Source organism: Calliphora vicina, chromosome 1, assembly GCF_958450345.1.
Source record: "Calliphora vicina chromosome 1, idCalVici1.1, whole genome shotgun sequence".
NCBI lineage: Eukaryota > Metazoa > Arthropoda > Insecta > Diptera > Calliphoridae > Calliphora > Calliphora vicina.
This window is the reverse complement of record NC_088780.1, coordinates 123,779,932-123,797,855: the sequence shown is the minus strand read 5'-3', so window position 1 is coordinate 123,797,855 and position 17,924 is coordinate 123,779,932.

Sequence of the window (17,924 nt, the reverse complement as noted above, 5' to 3'; positions counted from 1 at the left end):
CGGCTCTTACATTTTAAAAAATCGCAGAGCCATATTTTTTAAGTATTTTCCCAAAAAAGTCCCAATATTTTCATATATTGCATGCAAAATGTGTTATACCACAATATTTGTTAAAAATTGTTGTTATTTCTAGGGGACAAAAAGGCACCAAACCTTTCTGTGTCCTTTAAAAAAATATTAGTTTTTGGAAATTTTAACATTTAATTTATTTTCGGTACTTTTCTAATAAATGAACCGATCATCAAAAAATCGGTTCTTATAAAACAATACAAACATTTTTATTTTTTCAAAGATACAATTTGTAACATAGGTTCCAGGAGTCACAGAAAAAATAAGGTTTATGAAAGGGAGCAGTGAACTTTTTTAATACTGCTTTTTTTGTTTGTATAATTAACATTATCATTCGCCAAAATGTAAAATTTTAATGAATTCAGACCTGAAGATCATTTAAAGGACAAAGACAGGAAATTGGTACATTGGTCTTTGAATGTTAATTTTTTTAAATTTTAAATTAATGATCATAGCTGAAAACCAGGGATCGTAAGTAATAGTTATTACCTTTTAATAAAAAATAAAAAGCAAAGTTATTTTTTGCTTTTTATTTTGTTGATCCCTCAAAGGGGGAGGGATCACAATGGTATTTATTTATTTTATGGTACTTTTTCATTTTACTAAATCAATGTAGGTATAATGAGTTCAATATCTATGCTACGAAAATGTTACAAATTCCTCAACAAACCGAAATTCGTGATTACAATTACAACCTTGGCCAAGTGAAGGACACAAAATAAAAAAAATACTAAATGTCACATTGAATTTCAGTGTAAAAACAAACTAAACCAAACCAAGAAAAAATAAAACAATGTAAATATATTGAGACATTAATATTACACTTGGGAGCAAACTTATTTACTTCATCTTCATCTTCTTCGTTGTCTGTTCCTTTTTGGCACAGAAAAAGACAGTTCGAAGCCACAGTATAGCATCACTACGAAAAAAAGGTCGTTTAAAAGGTTTAAGTTTTGATGTTTTTTATATGAAGTTGTCTGTTTGCGACAACAACACAAATAAATAAAACCAAAAAAGATTTGTCTCTAGGACACTAAGATGGCAAACGAAACATAAAAAAAATAAAATAAAGAAACAAAGATGACTATAATTTTTAATTTGTGTTAAAGTATTAAAATAAACTTTCCTTTTCTTTCAAAATAATTTCTTCCTATTCCTCCACCACTTTCCTTAATTTAGTTGACATTTTGATATACATTTTTTTACGTTTTTTTTTTTCAAGAGGATTTTTGTTTGTTGCTGCTTAAGACCATCATAAATTTTGTTTAAATTATTATGTAAGTGTTTCACCCCTCAATCTCTGCTCATAGAGGCAGCAGGTCGGTCTCATGTGTTAAATGGAAATAAAGTACTTTCACAAATAATGGCTGTTTTTTTTGGTTTTTGCACCATTATCATTAGTTGTTTGCTTCAATAAACTTATATTTTGGATGGTATTTTATGGTTTGGAAGGGCAGTAAACAGTTATTTGCTTATTGGCTTTATAATTTTGTTTCCGGGAAAAAAGGATTTCAGTCTGTTTGACAATAATTGTTAATAACATAATCGAGTTTTTACTATTCTCCCTTTTATACAGATTTATAGTCCTCTACATACTCTTCTTTATTGTATTGTGGGGGTTTATTGAAAAATTATAAGGTTAATTTTTTTAACTTAAAAATTGGGGTGACCTTTTTTTCAAAAACCTTGTCTGAACCCTTAGTAAATTGTATACGAATAGTTAGATTTTATTTCCCTTTTGTATTGCAAAATTCTATTTATGAACATATTATTTCAATTATTACATTTAACAAGGGTGTAAGTCATTTGTCACCATTTTTTAAATATTTGGCAATATAAAATTTCATTGACGCAAAAAGAGAGAAAGTGATTTCCAATATTTTATAGGACCTATGTATGCTTCATTACTGATTTAGGTTTATAAGAAACTTACTTTTAGTTTCATTATAACAGATTTAAGAGATTTATTCTATTTTCATACTAACACATTCATATAAAATGTATTCATCTTTGAATTTGTGATCTGTTATCGCAGATGGACGGGCATCTCTTAGTCGACTCAGAAGGTGATCCTGAGCAGATTGGTATACTTTAAGATGGGTGTTGGACAATATTTGCACGTTACAAACATCTACACAAACCTAATATACCCTCCATTTAAATGTTATCGGTAAAAAAATGTATGTATAGCGTTAAATCCGAACAAATTTTTTATATATTTTGATACAAAACTATTTTGGACACATAAATACGACTTCATGGCTTGGATGGTGATTTTATAGTGAGTTCAATATATTGTCTTCTACGCTTCCCGATGACTAAGGAAAATTTTAGCTTGTTCTAAGAAGGGCAACCCGTGTCGACTTAGCGATTTAGTTTTGAGATGCATTTACAAGGGGAAAAAAATAATTTTTTTCAGTTTTTGTAAAAATTTTGCCATTAAATAATTACTTTTGCAATTTAATTTAAAAGAATCGAAATGTGTACGTAATTGTCGTTCTAATAAGATATAAAATACAAAAATTGGTTAAAAAATTTTAAAGTTATTAAAAACTCGCCAGGCCATTAACATGTCTCAGGCCACTAGAACATGAAATGTAGGAACAAAATTAACATATTTTGATAAATATTAAAATAAAAACTCATGTTTACTTAAAATATATCTGTATTTACTTGTATATGAGTTTTTGTCTTCGTAGGATACTGTTAACTTATTCGCAGGTGTAACCAAAAAAAATTATTTTTTTTAACAGCAGTTTCAAAACTCCAATTTAAAATTTTAAAAAATATTGTTAAACAAATTTCAGAATTTTTTATCATCACATTGGGATTTATTGAGAACATAATAGGGAATAAAAATATGAAAAAAGTATGACAATGCCTACTATAGTTTTTCCGTAACAACGATTTAAATTTTGAGATTTTCGAGAAAAACTAATATTTTGGCCATATTTTGGCGAATGAGCCGAATTTCCTTACTGTTATGATTTTTAAGTAAAAGCTATTCAGAATAATATAGTCCAGGTAACTTAAAAGTTTTTCTAAAATTGGAAAACTTTAACCCTTAAATCTTGAAGGTCAAATGTCAATTTTAGCAATATTTGGAATTTCTAATGGAAAGATAGCGAAATGTTATATATTTTTGGGCCGATTTTGATGAGACTTAATAAAAATATAACATGATGTCTAGTATTTATAATAACAGCACAACAATTAAAATTAACCCTTAATAGCACTTGGGGTTAAAAAGACACTCAACTTTTAAAATCACGAAAAACACATTCAATATGAATGGTGCTAACTTTAATGTTTTTCAGAGTTAAATAAACTCAATCATTCAAGTTATTTTTTAAATTTAATAAATCAAAAGTACAGTAAAGGGTTAAAACCAATTTTATTATTCAAAAATCGTTAATTAAATATTAATTACGTTATTAAAGCAAAAATCAGGTATAAATACAATATTTTGTCGTTTGAAAAATGTGTGGCCAAAATTGAACAAAATTGTGAACATTTTTCAAAATGGCTTCGTAATACTATTTTTTAATACACAACACAATATTTTAAAGTTTATTTCCTATAAAAATCAAATTTTCATCAGCACTATTGAAATTGACGATTTTTTAATGATTTTAGAAGTTTGGGGTAATTTTAACCCCAAGTGCTCTTAAGGGTTAATATTAATTTTTCTGCTGTTTTTGTAAATACTAGACTTTGTGTTATATTTTTCTTAAGTTTCATCAAAATCGTCAGAAAAATAAATAACATTTCGCTATGTTATCTTGAGAAATTCCAAATATTGAAAAAATTGACCTTTGACCTTCACGATTTAAGGGTTAACGTTTTTCCAATTTTAGAAAAACGTTCAGACTATATTTAAAATTACATGGAATATAATATTCTGAATAGCTTTTGCTTAAAAATCATAACAATAAAGAAATTCGGCTCATTCGCCAAAACATGGCCAAAAAAATAGTTTTTCTCGAAAATCTCAAAATTTAAATCGCAGGTACGGAAAAACTATAGGAGGTATTTTCATACTTTTTTCATATTTTTATTACCTATTATGTTCTCAATAAATCCCAATGTGATGATCAAAAAATTTTGAAATTTGTTTAACAAAATTTTTAAAAATTTTAAATTGGAGTTGTGAAACTGCCGTTAAAAAAAAATATTTTTTTTTTGGTCATACCTGCGAATAAGTTAACGGTTCCTACGAAGACAAAAACTCATATACAAGTAAATATGGATATATTTTAAGTAAAAATAAGCTCTTATTTTAATATTTCTCAAAATATGTTTATTTTGTTCCTACTTTTCTTGTTCTAGTGGCCTGAGACACGTTAATGGCCTGGCGATTTTTTAATAACTTTAACATTTTTTAACCAATTTTTGTCTTTTATATCTTATTAGAACGACAATTACGTACACATTTCGATTCTTTTAAATTAAATTGCAAAAGTAATTATTTAATGGCAAAATTTTTACAAAAACTGAAAAAAAAATTATTTTTCCCACTTGTAAATACATCTCAAAACTAAATCGCTAAGTCGGCACGGGTTGCCCTTCTTAGAACAAGCTAAAATTTTTTTTGGTGGTATTTTAGGTCATTACGAAAGTTTTCAGCGGGTACCTTCTCAACATTTCGAAAAATTTAATTCTAAGGGACACTCTTATGTATAAATATACAAAAATGGATAAATTTGGTAAGAATGGAAATGTTGTGGCAAGCTATTTGCAGTTGCGGTCTTAAGAGTTCTCCGTTTTTAACCTCTACAACTATGACTCCAGATATTTACATCAAAGAATGTCTTCTAAAACGTTTGTTAGCCTTTATTAGACAACACCATTCTTCAGTAAAGTTTTGTCCCCAGCTACGGCCAGTTGAAAAATATTGGGCTACTGTCAAAGCTAAATTAAAGAAAAATGGAAGTGCTATTATCGACAATAAAAAAAATGTTATCTGCTTGGAATAAATATGCAGCACAGGTGGACCGAAAAGTTGTGCAAGTCAAAAACTAGAATTTTTTATTAAAAATAAAGATATTTAACTAGTTTGTTTTTGCATATTCATAACTGTTAATAAATAAGATTAAAGGTAATGGTTGAACATTATGAAAACGCATTTTTCTTTATGTAGATATTAAAGCTTAAGTGCGATCGGATTTTAAGTGAACAATGCTTTAAAGCATATATGTATGTAAATCTGCAATAAATTCTAGATTTATTTTTTATGCATCTTATTTAGGCCGTTAGCTTATTATGTAAACTACTACAGAAAAAAGTAAAATCAAATGTTTGCTTTCATTCTGATTCGAACTACAAACATGTAAGTATTTATATACATATGTATAAAGTACTACTTAAATTTTCAACTGGAAAGTGTATGGCATACGTGCACTTGATGTTCATGATTTTAGTTTTACATTAAAAATTGAAAATTACATTTTCACCTTAAAGTGAGTTCAAGTGACTGCTGTTTCATTTGATCTGGTTGGCTTGGCTATATGTACTCGTATAATGTGTTACGTTTATTATTTACCTCTAAAGAACTACACACAAAGAAAATTGTGGCTATTTTGTGGCTCACAGTCGTACGTTCATGTACTTTATATCTTTTACTGTATTGAACACTTAGGAAATTGAAAAAATAGGATTCATCTTCTCTATCTTCTTGTTCTTCGAGTGGATTTCAAGTGGAAACAACTTGTTTCACAAGTGGTTTACTTTGTGGCTATTTCCAATATTGTGTAGTTTATTATTTTTCCATTTTCTAGCTTTTCTTGTTTTTCTTCATTTACTTTTCTTTTCATTTATTTTTTGTATGTCAACAGGTCTCTTGATGTGTTGGACAGGGAGAGTAGGTGGTGTTTGTGTTGGTAGTGGAGGCTTAGGAAATATATTTTAAAATCGAATTTTAAATGATGTACAGATGTTAAACAAGATTAAGTTGTTCAATGTAGAAAGAGGAACAAAAAAAATATAAATAATTTGAAATTAACAGTAGAACAACTAAGAACAATCGAATTATTCGATTATATCCATAGGTTCATTAGATTTTAGCAAAAGAAAGTCAATTGACAAAACAAAATATCGATTGAAATAACCGATTAATCGAATAATTTCTTACGAATAATTATTCGAACAATTTAAAAATTACAATTTTCGAATAACGAATAATTCGAACAATTTTATGTAGAATACTCGAATAAAACGAATAAATGTACATTAGGGTGTCCCAAATTTTATTTATTTTTTGAATTTTGGAACGCTACCCTCTATTATTTTTATATATATAAAACTATATTTAAATATGAAATTTTGTCTTTCTACCATGAATAATTCTTTTAACGGCCGTTTCAAAACTCCATTTTCAAATTTTGTTAAACAAATTTCAGAATTTTTCAATCATCACATTGGGATTTATTGAGAACAAATAGGGAATAAAAATATGAAAAAAGTATGACAATACCTCCTATAGTTTTTCCGTACCTGCGATTTAAATTTTGCGATTTTCGAGAAAAACTAATTTTTTGGCCATATTTTGGCTTACTGTTATGAATTTTTTAATAAAGCCAAAAAAGTTTTTCGTTTTTTTTTCGGAAAATAAAATATTAAAATTTTTTTATTAAATATATTTTTTCGAAAGATTGGAGAAATTGCTATCTAAATAAGTCTTTGATGGTGTGGGCTGTATGTCAACTGCAGGATCTGGCAATCTTGTATTCATTTCAAATTTTAAAGAACAATTTGAAAATAAGGGCTGAAAAATAAGGTCCTGTAACACCATGGGTCATTCAAAGTACACCGCAATAATTGTTAAGGAGTGACTATTGTATACCGTGCCTAAACAGTTATATTCATCTCCGCAATCTCCAGGCCTTAATCCAATAGAGTTCCTGTCGGAAATTTTAGACAGGAATATTGGAAAACGAAGCATTTCATCTAAGGACGAACTCTGAACTCTATTTGACGGAAGAGAGGGGGGAAATTACTAAAGTTATGACAGAATATCTTGGAAACTGCATCTAGAGGCCGTAGTTAAGCTAAATGGGGACCAACAAAATATAAACTTTTTATTTTCGGCTTTTGGTGATATAAAATAGAGCGCTACCCATCAACTGCATACTAAATTTGGACTGTTGTTTTTAGGTACTTTTCTCTTTTTCTCATAAATTTTCCACGAGATCGATTTTAAATTTCAAAGTTTTTTAAAATAATAAAAGATTAAAATCTAAATTTTTTTTAAGTTTAATCAAACTTATATATTTCTTTCTATAATTAAAATATTTAGCTTCATAGATGAAAATTCGTGCTGTATACTAAATTTTGACTCTGACTGTATATATATATATTAGGGTGGAGCGATTTTTATTTTTAATCGCTTTGGAATACCTGTTAAAAGTGGCTTTTTTAACTCCTAAATATACACAAAAAATTTCATTTGGTGGATCGTATATATAGAGGTGCCCCCACATCATTATAATAATACAAAAATAAATGGCTCTATGAAAGGGGGGGAGTGGAAGTCCCCAATGCCCTCCTTATGTCTAGTAGCCTTGGATGTCCTCTATCAGTAAAAAAATAACCAAGTGATTTATAAACTAAAGTTTATAAAGTATAAGGTTGTTTAATGACTTTAATGAATATGAAAAATAGGCAATTTTTTGATTTTCAATTGTGGTGGGGGCACCTCAAAACATCAAAATAGGTAAGTAATCTTTCGTACATTTAACTTACTCATTAAAAGGCAACTTTATATCGCTACTCCATTGAAAACAAAAAAAAATTCCATACATTATCGCTCCACCTTAATTCACTGACTCATCAGTCATGAGTGAGTGAATGAATAAGTCAGGCCTTGTATTTGTATATATGTATATAGATTTTTTAAAAAAGGCCCAAAAATTCGATCGTACGTATACTTTAGTAACTGTGTGTATATATATATGTAGATATTACAACACATACACTTACGTTAAAAGTGTACGTTCTGAACAATAAAGGGACGAGAATATCCTATATCTCGTCCCTTTATAGAAACTATTAATTTATTAATTGAGTTTTATTTAGCCTTTTTCGATTAAGAAAAGAAAAACAAAGGATTAACTACAATATACCATTTTATTATTAATTAATTTTCAAAAATCATTTTAGGTCTAATATGGCTAATTGTTGTTTTGTTTTATTGTGGAACGATATGATTTGCATGTCATTCTCCTGCTCAATTTCACTGCCACCCTTTCTAGCTCTCATGACCCCAAAAAATAGTAAAGACCCTCAATAGTTTTTAAGTGAATTGTTCCAACAAATTTCCTTTTTATTAATTAATGGCAAACGGTTGTGGGTGAAATGTGTGAATTTGTGTATATCATCACATAAAATGCAAAACAACTTAACAACAAAACTACCAAAATTTAATGTTTGATTGATAATGATGAATATGAAAACAAACAAGCTAAATCTTTATTCGGAAATATGTTTAGCATATGCGGTAAGTTTTGCTTTACTTCTTTAATTTAACAAAAAGTGCCGCTGAAGCACACGAATTGCTCACCAAAGTGAATGTGTTTGAACGAGCAAGAGATGGTTTGTGTGGTTCAGAAGTGGTTATTTTGACACGGAAGACAAAGATCGCCCAGGCCAGACAAAAAAGTTCGAAGACCAAGAATTAGAGCCATTACTCCATGAAGATTGTTGTCAAACTCAACAGGAGCTTACAAAATAATTACAAGCTACTCCAGCAGCAATTTCGAAACGCTTGCGAGCAGCAGGATTCATCCTAAAGCATCAAAATTGGGTGCCATACGAATTAAAGCCGAGAGACTTTGAAACACGATTTTGCACGTCCGAAATTATGTTTGAATTATTATTTGCGAAAAAAAAACTGGATCCATTACGTAACCCCTGAAGCGTAAGAGATCATATGTTGGGTTTCTGCTCTTGGATGAGTGTCTTGTCACTAGGTGGAGGACGAGGTGGACGAACAGTGACAAAAGGAAGGTAACGTATGAGTTCATACGTGACAGTATGTTCATACGGCAACGCCCGGATTTCGGCTTTGGCTTGAGTCTGGGATTTTTACTGACGTGACATGGCTCGCTCAATGCATTCTTGCATAAGTGAGGTCTGTCTGATACTGAGAACTGTGGGTGTGGGAGGGTACCGGAGGACTGGAGGCACGTACTGACTGAGTGTCGACTTTACGAGGCCATTATTGATGTAGTCCGTAGGATTTTGCAGGACGATCGTACTTTTAGGAGGTTGGGCGAGTTTGCGCGTGTTGCTTTTGCTAGGAGAGGACAGGTACATGTTAGTGGAGGTGAGTCACTGCGTGTCCGCGGGATATCGCGGTAAGCTGTTTTACTACGCACTGTCTGTCGTCGTTTGTCTTTGCACGGTTGCTGTTTGATGGTTTGTTGCCTTCATTGCTAATGTGATGGGAGCAAAAGGGTCCTATATATTATGAGCTGCTGAAATCTGACCAGACTATCACGGGGTACCTGTACCGAAAGCAACTGATTCGTCTGAAGCGATCATTGGCCGCAAAACGCCCAGAATATGCGGCCAGACATGAAACCGTAATATTCCATTATGACCGCTCGACCACATGTTGCAATATCTTTAAAAAGTATTTAGAATGAAGTAGTTGGGAAATTTTGCCCTACCCGCCTTATAGTCCAAACCTTGCCCCGTCCGAATACTATTTGTTTCGATCGATGCAGAATACTCTCTATGGGATACGCTTCACTTTGGAACAGGGTATCCGATATTGGCTAGATTCGTTATTGGCCTCAAAAGATGAGCATTTTTTTGTTGAATTGAAATCCATATGTTGTTAGTAAGATAGGTAAAGATCATAGCTGACAATGGCCAATACTTTAAATAAATTTATATTGTACAAAAGGTTCAAAATAAAAGCTAATTTTTTTAAAAAAAATTCCGCATTTTTATGTTATTTCTTCTTATATTCTTCTCTTCAAAAATGTTTAAAATGATGTTACATCGTTTTGCATTTTATCTGATTTATTGTTTTATTGTATTTTAGGGATTTTAATACTTACGTTACGTACAAGAAGAATGAATAACTATAAATATAATGATTTGTAGTAATTAATGATTAAGGGTGTCATGGAGTTGATTTTCTCTAACAAGATTTTAATGACTTGCCACTTAAATACGACAATCATATTATATTAAATACTTATGAGAGAAGTATGAGTAAAATTCCCATAATTGTAATTAATAAATTGGAAAGTTTTAAATTTTTAATTTTTAATTTGGCTTAAGTTCATCTATTATAATTACTCTGTAATAATAAAATCAGAAGGTTACGAAAATTAAAACTACATGTCAGTTTGAAATAAAAATTTATGATTTTTTGAGTTGTTAAATTAAGCAACTGATTATAACATTAACTTCCTGAGTAAATTTTCTTAATATTCAAACAAAACATTTAAATACACAATTTCCCTTTAAGCATCCTGCTTATATCCTTAGCCCCAATTGTGAAATATGTTTAAAATTAAATCAAACGAAAAATAAACAAAGAAATAACCAAATTCGCGTATTTGTTGAATATTTAATGACATTTTGTTGTGTCGTTATTGCTGCTGATGTTGTCGTTATTCATTTACTTTTTCTTTTTTTATTATTATTTTAATATGTGTGTTGACCATTCGGTCGCTCCCAATCCCAGTGCATTCATTTGGTGACCCAATGTGCAACCAGTGCATTGTGGTATTGTGTGTTTGTTTCAGTCTTTCACTTTACATCTGCTAGCAGTGTCCTTTTTATGTTGCATTTCAACTGTTTTCTGTGGTTCAGCAACTTATTTAATATTGCCAGGAACAATGACAGTTCCTTGTTGCTGTTATTTTTATTTTTCTCTTTTTTCCATTTTTTTTTTTTGCTAAAAGACCACAAATATTGTGAGAAAAACAATTGTGACAATAAAGTTGTAAAAATGTTGGTTGGAAAGAACAGCTTTTATTTTAAATAACTTTTTCCATTGTTGTTGTTGCTTTTGGTTAAAATTTTTCTTTTTTATTTCTATCTTTTATTGCAGTCTGAAGTTTTTTGTTCATAGATTTTATATACGAAATACGAGGGTTAGTAGTTATGTTTTACGCCACAATAAGTAATTCGTTCTCATATTCAAATTGCCACTAATATTTAGTTCGACCCAAAATTCAGTGTCGGATAAGGCTAAAATTCTAATTAATACCAGTAATCGGTCGAAATTCATTTCTTCACAAAAGAAATGTACTTTCTTTTTAATTTAAAGAGACATCTTATCTTTTAAAAAAAACAGCATTATCCTCACATTAAATCACTATCCTGACTTCAAACATATATCAGTTTTAAATACAGAAAATAATTATAAAAGTCGTTATATGTTGGAAATGTTACAAATTATAAAAATGTAACAATTTATTTTAAAGCATATACAGATAACGTCGCACAAAACTTATGGCGTTTCTTTTCTGGCATAAATTATGACCTTCTTTGTGTTCTTTTCTAACAAAAATTATTTTGAAAAAAAAAAATTGTATGCCAAAAAATTTATCTTCAAAATTCAAAAAATTATTGAAAAAAATTTAAAGATAAAAAAATTCGGGTTAAAAATATTTTTTCTGAATTTGACCTATTGCAGGTCCGTTATATACGTCGTTGCAAAGGACTTTGAAATATCTATCATTAGATATCCATATCTAAATTAGTGACTTAGTAATCCAGATAAAGATCAAAAATTGGTCAAAAATCGAGGTTGTCCTGGTTTTTTCCTTATATCTTAGCTATTTGTGGAATCATGTGTGAATCATGTATGCAAAGTTGATTTTACGGCTATCTATAACGATCCAGAATATATATACATTAGGGGCCCTTAATTAACGAAAGTTGGATTTTGGCCATTCTCATACCCGAGTTTGGTGAACATTAGTAAAAAAAAATCATCCTGAAAAAATTTTAGGTAAATCGGTTGGGGTCCTCTGAAGTTTTGAGATGCATTTACTAGGGGAAAAAATGCATTTTTTTCAGTTTTTGTAAAAATTTTGTCATTAAAAAATTACGTTTGCAATATAATCTATATATATAAATTTAATCTATAATATAAATGGTCCATGTATGTAATGTCATCACGTGAGAACGGCTGGAGCGATTTGGCTGATTTTTTTTTATTCGATTCGAAATTTTCAGGAGATGGTTTGTAAAGAAAAAAAATTCAAAAATTCCGGGTAAAACTTGGAAATTCTTTTTTTTTGTGAGTCCAGTCAACTGTAATAAAAAAGCTCCCTAAAGTATGCAGTACAAATTTAGATATTTTATTTGCAAATAAATAAGAACAGGCTGTAGAAACTTGTGGGTTGGAGAAACTTGAAGAACTAACATTAGTAAATGCTACCGGGCGAAGCCGGGGCGATCAACTAGTTTAAAATAATATAAATGTGTACGTAATTGTCGTTCTAATGAGACATAAAAACAGAAATTGGTCCAAAAATGTTAAAGTTATTAAAAATTCGCCAGGTCATTACCGTGTCTCAGGCAACCAGAACAAAAAATGTAGGAACAAAATGAACATATTTTGATAAATATTAAAATAAAAGCTAATTTTTACTTAAAATATATCCATATTTACTTGGATACGAATTTTTGTCTTCGTAGGATACCGTTAACCTATTCGCAGGTATGACCAAAAAATTAAAAAAAAATTTTAACGGCAGTTTCAAAACTCCATTTTCAAATTTTTAAAAATTTTGTAAAACAAATTTCAGAATTTTTTGATCATCTGATTGGGATTTATTGAGAATATAATAGGGAATAAAAATGTGAAAAAATTATGAAAATATCTCTTATAGTTTTTCCGTACCTGCGATTTAAATTTTAAAATTTTCGAGAAAAACCAATTATTTGCCCATTTTTTGGCGATTCTTATAGGTCAAATTTTTCAAAGGTAAAATTTTTCAATATTTGTAATTTCTCTTGGAAAGATAGCGAAATGTTGTATATTTTTGGGCCGATTTTGATGAAACTTAACAAAAATATAACACAAAGCCTAAAATTTACAAAAACAGCAGAAAAATTCAAATTAACCATATATAGCACTTGGGGTTAAAATGACCCCAAACTTCTAAAACCATAAAAAAAAATTATGATTTTAAAAGTTTGGGGTCATTTTAACCGCTAGTGCCATTAAGGGTTAATTTCCATTCTTGTGATGTTATTATAAATACTAGAGTTTGTGTTATATTTTTGTTAAGTTTCATCAAAATCGGCCCAAAAATATACAACATTTCGCTATCTTTCCAAGAGAAATTCCAAATATTGTGAAATTTGACCATTGACCTTCACGATTTAAGGTTTAAAGTTTTCCAATTTTAGTAACCCTTTCAGAGTATATTTAGAATTATCTGGACTATAATATTCTCAATAAGTGTTTTCAATTACGAAATTTATCTATTCAATAATTTTTGTATTTGAAATTCAACCAATAACGAAAATTGTATATTCAATTGTCAAAATAACAAATTCAAAACTCAAAATTCAATAGAAAAATATCAAGAAATTTTGTTTTTGAGCAAATGAATACTTGATTTAATTATGAAATAATTGAAACCAGTTCAATATGTGACAAATATTTGAATTGAAATATAATTTTTTCTGTGATTGTAACAATCACATGAATAGAAATTGGACAAAAATGCATCAGACAATTGCAATTGCATTACGAATGCACTTTTATATATAATAACGATTCTCATGGTTCCACAAATCAACCGTATCGGACCATAGCTTTACAAAATATGAATACAACAACTTAAATACCTTTGTCACTTTTCAAAAATCGTGAAAAATTCAAAATGGAAATGTCTAAATGGCTCCATGTATGTGTAACAAATTCAAACAAAATCTGAAGACCCACGTTTTTTTTTAAAAAATATATTCTGAGTCAAATAAATTATAAATAAGTCTCACTATTGTTTAATAGAAATAATGGTATGTTAAATTTTATTAACATACCAATATTTTTATGAGATTTATGCTCAATAAAATGATTGTCGGAAGTGGGTCTCGTATGGGAGCTATGACCAATTATGGACCTATCGCCATGAAATTTGGTCGCGTGATTTCTTTCTATGTTAAACTTATTTCTGTTGATATTTTTTTCAGGATACCGAGTAGTTTTCGGAAGTGGCAATTGTGAATCGATCCGTGCAAAATTTTTAGATGTGCCGATAAAGTCCTTTTTCGGGAGAACATTTGTTTTGTTACTAATTATATTTATTAATGTAGAAGTCATTTATAGCCTTAATATTTACATGATGGAATACAATTTAAACACTGTTACTAAAAAAGATTCTTAAAAATGTTCTTCATTACATATTAACCTCATCATATCACCATTTTGATACTAGTAACTAAAACAATAACGAAAAAATAAAACTTATCTTATTAACCAACCAACAATACTGGTTTAAAATTCCACGAAATACTTTAGAGATTAAAACAATATAAAAGCAAGAAAATTCTATTCACATTTAAATAAGATTAAAATCCCTTATAATCACTCAACAGTCTATAAAATTCATAAAGTTAAATAAACGAAATACTCGCATATAAAGCAACAAAAAATAACATTATAATAATAACAATAGAAATAAAAACAACTCAATTCTTTTTTGATTTATTTAAACATTTCATCAGGGCAGTCAAATTCCAAACATTCACATGTTTCCCGTATTTAGCGTCAAAGATTTAGAAGCCAGAGAGTAATAGAAAAACCAAAAGCAGGAATGTGTGTGAAGTTAAATTTCGAAATTTATAACCCTAGACACAAACCAGTTGAGTTAACAGAGTTCTGTTTAAAGGCTAACATAGCACTGTTAAACAATGGAAATCAAGGTAGGTGTATTCAAAATGGAATAATAATCACACGGTTGGACCAAATGGACCACTCACGTTGGAAACGGGAACTCATCTCCCGCTTTTTCCAAAAACTAAGTCAAATCATAAATTTCAAACATATTTTTACATTTTTTCGGAATTTTTAAAATTTACTTATAATGGATGGATGAATCTAAATTCCTGGAAATTGGGAGAAGATGGGCGGATGAATCTTGCTGGAATATTTAGGAAGGGTGTTGGTCTATCATGATCCGTGGTCATATCCTTTAACAGTGCGTGTTCTGATAGAGAAATTTAAATTTTTCGGAAATTTAAATTTCTTGGGAGGATGAATCTAAATTTCTTGGAAATGGGAGAAGATGGGCGGATGAATCTCTCTGGAATATTTAGGTAAGGTGTTGGTCTATAATGGTCCATGGTCATAACCTTCAACAGTGCGAGTTCTGATAGAGAAATTTAAATTTTTCGGAAATTTAAATCTCTTGAGAGGATGAATCTAAATTTCTTGGAAATGGGAGAAGATGGGCGGATGAATCTTGCTGGAATATTTAGATAGGGTGTTGGTCTATCATGATCCGAGAAATTTAAATTTTCCGAAAAAAAATTTTTTTTTTTGGAAGATGAATCTAAATTTCTTGGAAATGGGAGAAGATGGGCAGATGAATCTTGCTGGAATATTTAGATAGGATGTTTGTCTATCATGGCCATTGGTCATAACCTTTAACAGTGCGAGTTCTGATAGAGAAATTTTAATTTTTCGAAAATTTTAAATTTCTTGGGAGGATGAATCTAAATTTCTTGGAAATGGGAGAAGATGGGCAGATGAATCTTGCAGGAACATATAGATAGGATGTTTGTCTATAATGGTCCGTGGTCATAACCTTTAACAGTGCGAGTTATGATAGAGAAATTTAAATTTTTAGGAAATTTAAATTTCTTGGGAGGATGAATGTAAATTTCTTGGAAATGGGAGAAGATGGGCAGATGAATCTTGCTGGAATATTTAGATAGGGTGTTGGTCTAAAATGGTCCGTGGTCATAACCTTTAACAGTGCGAGTTCTGATAGAGAAATTTAAATTTTTCGAAAATTTAAAATTTCTTGGGAGGATGAATCTAAATTTCTTGGAAATGGGAGAAGATGGGCAGATGAATCTTGCTGGAATATATAGATAGGATGTTTGTCTATCATGGTCCGTGGTCATAACCTTTAACAGTGTGAGTTCTGATAGAGAAATTTAAATTTTTAGGAAATTTAAATTTCTTGAGAGGATGATTCTAAATTTCTTGGAAATGGGAGAAGATGGGCAGATGAATCTTGCTGGAACATATAGATAGGATGTTTGTCTATCATGGTCCGTGGTCATAACCTTTAACAGTGCGAGTTCTGATAGAGAAATTTAAATTTTTAGGAAATTTTATTATTTTTTTTGGAGGATGAATGTAAATTTCTTGGAAATGGGAGAAGATGGGCAGATGAATCTTGCTGGAATATTTAGATAGAGTGTTGGTCTATAATGGACCGTGGTCATAACCTATAACAGTGCGAGTTCTGATAGAGCAATTTAAATTTTTCGAAAATTTTAAATTTCTTGGGAGGATGAATCTAAATTTCTTGGAAATGGGAAAAGATGGGCAGATGAATCTTGCTGGAATATTTAGATAGGGTGTTGGTCTAACATGGTCCGTGGTCATAACCTTTAACAGTGTGAGTTCTGATAGAGAAATTTAAATTTTTAGGAAATTTAAATTTCTTGGGAGGATGAATGTAAATTTCTTGGAAATGGGAGAAGATGGGCAGATGAATCTTGCTGGAATATTTAGATAGGGTGTTGGTCTATCATGATCCGTGGTCATAACCTTTAACAGTGCGAGTTCTGATAGAGAAATTTAAATTTTTAGGAAATTTTATTATTTTTTTTGGAGGATGAATGTAAATTTCTTGGAAATGGGAGAAGATGGGCAGATGAATCTTGCTGGAATATTTAGATAGGGTGTTGGTCTATCATGATCCGTGGTCATAACCTTTAACAGTGCGAGTTCTGATAGAGAAATTTAAATTTTTCGAAAATTTAAAATTTCTTGGGAGGATGAATCTAAATTTCTTGGAAATGGGAGAAGATGGGCAGATGAATCTTGCTGGAGTATTTAGATAGGGTGTTGGTCTATCATGATCCGTGGTCATAACCTTTAACAGTGCGAGTTCTGATAGAGAAATTTAAATTTTCCGAAAAAAAAATTTTTTTTTGGAAGATGAGTCTAAATTTCTTGGAAATGGGAGAAGATGGGCAGATGAATCTTGCTGGAACATATAGATAGGATGTTTGTCTATCATGGTCCGTGGTCATAACCTTTAACAGTGCGAGTTCTGATAGAGAAATTTTAATTTTTAGGAAAATTTAAATTTCTTGGGAGGATGAATCTAAATTTCTTGGAAATGGGAGAAGATGGGCAGATGAATCTTGCTGGAATATTTAGATAGGGTGTTGGTCTAAAATGGTCCGTGGTCATAACCTTTAACAGTGCGAGTTCTGATAGAGAAATTTAAATTTTTAGGAAATTTAAATTTCTTGGGAGGATGATTCTAAATTTCTTGGAAATGGGAGAAGATGGGCAGATGAATCTTGCTGGAATATATAGATAGGATGTTTGTCTATCATGGTCCGTGGTCATAACCTTTAACAGTGCGAGTTCTGATAGAGAAATTTAAATTTTTAGGAAATTTAAATTTCTTGGGAGGATGATTCTAAATTTCTTGGAAATGGGAGAAGATGGGCAGATGAATCTTGCTGGAATATATAGATAGGATGTTTGTCTATCATGGTCCGTGGTCATAACCTTTAACAGTGCGAGTTCTGATAGAGAAATTTAAATTTTTAGGAAATTTAAATTTCTTGGGAGGATGATTCTAAATTTCTTGGAAATGGGAGAAGATGGGCAGATGAATCTT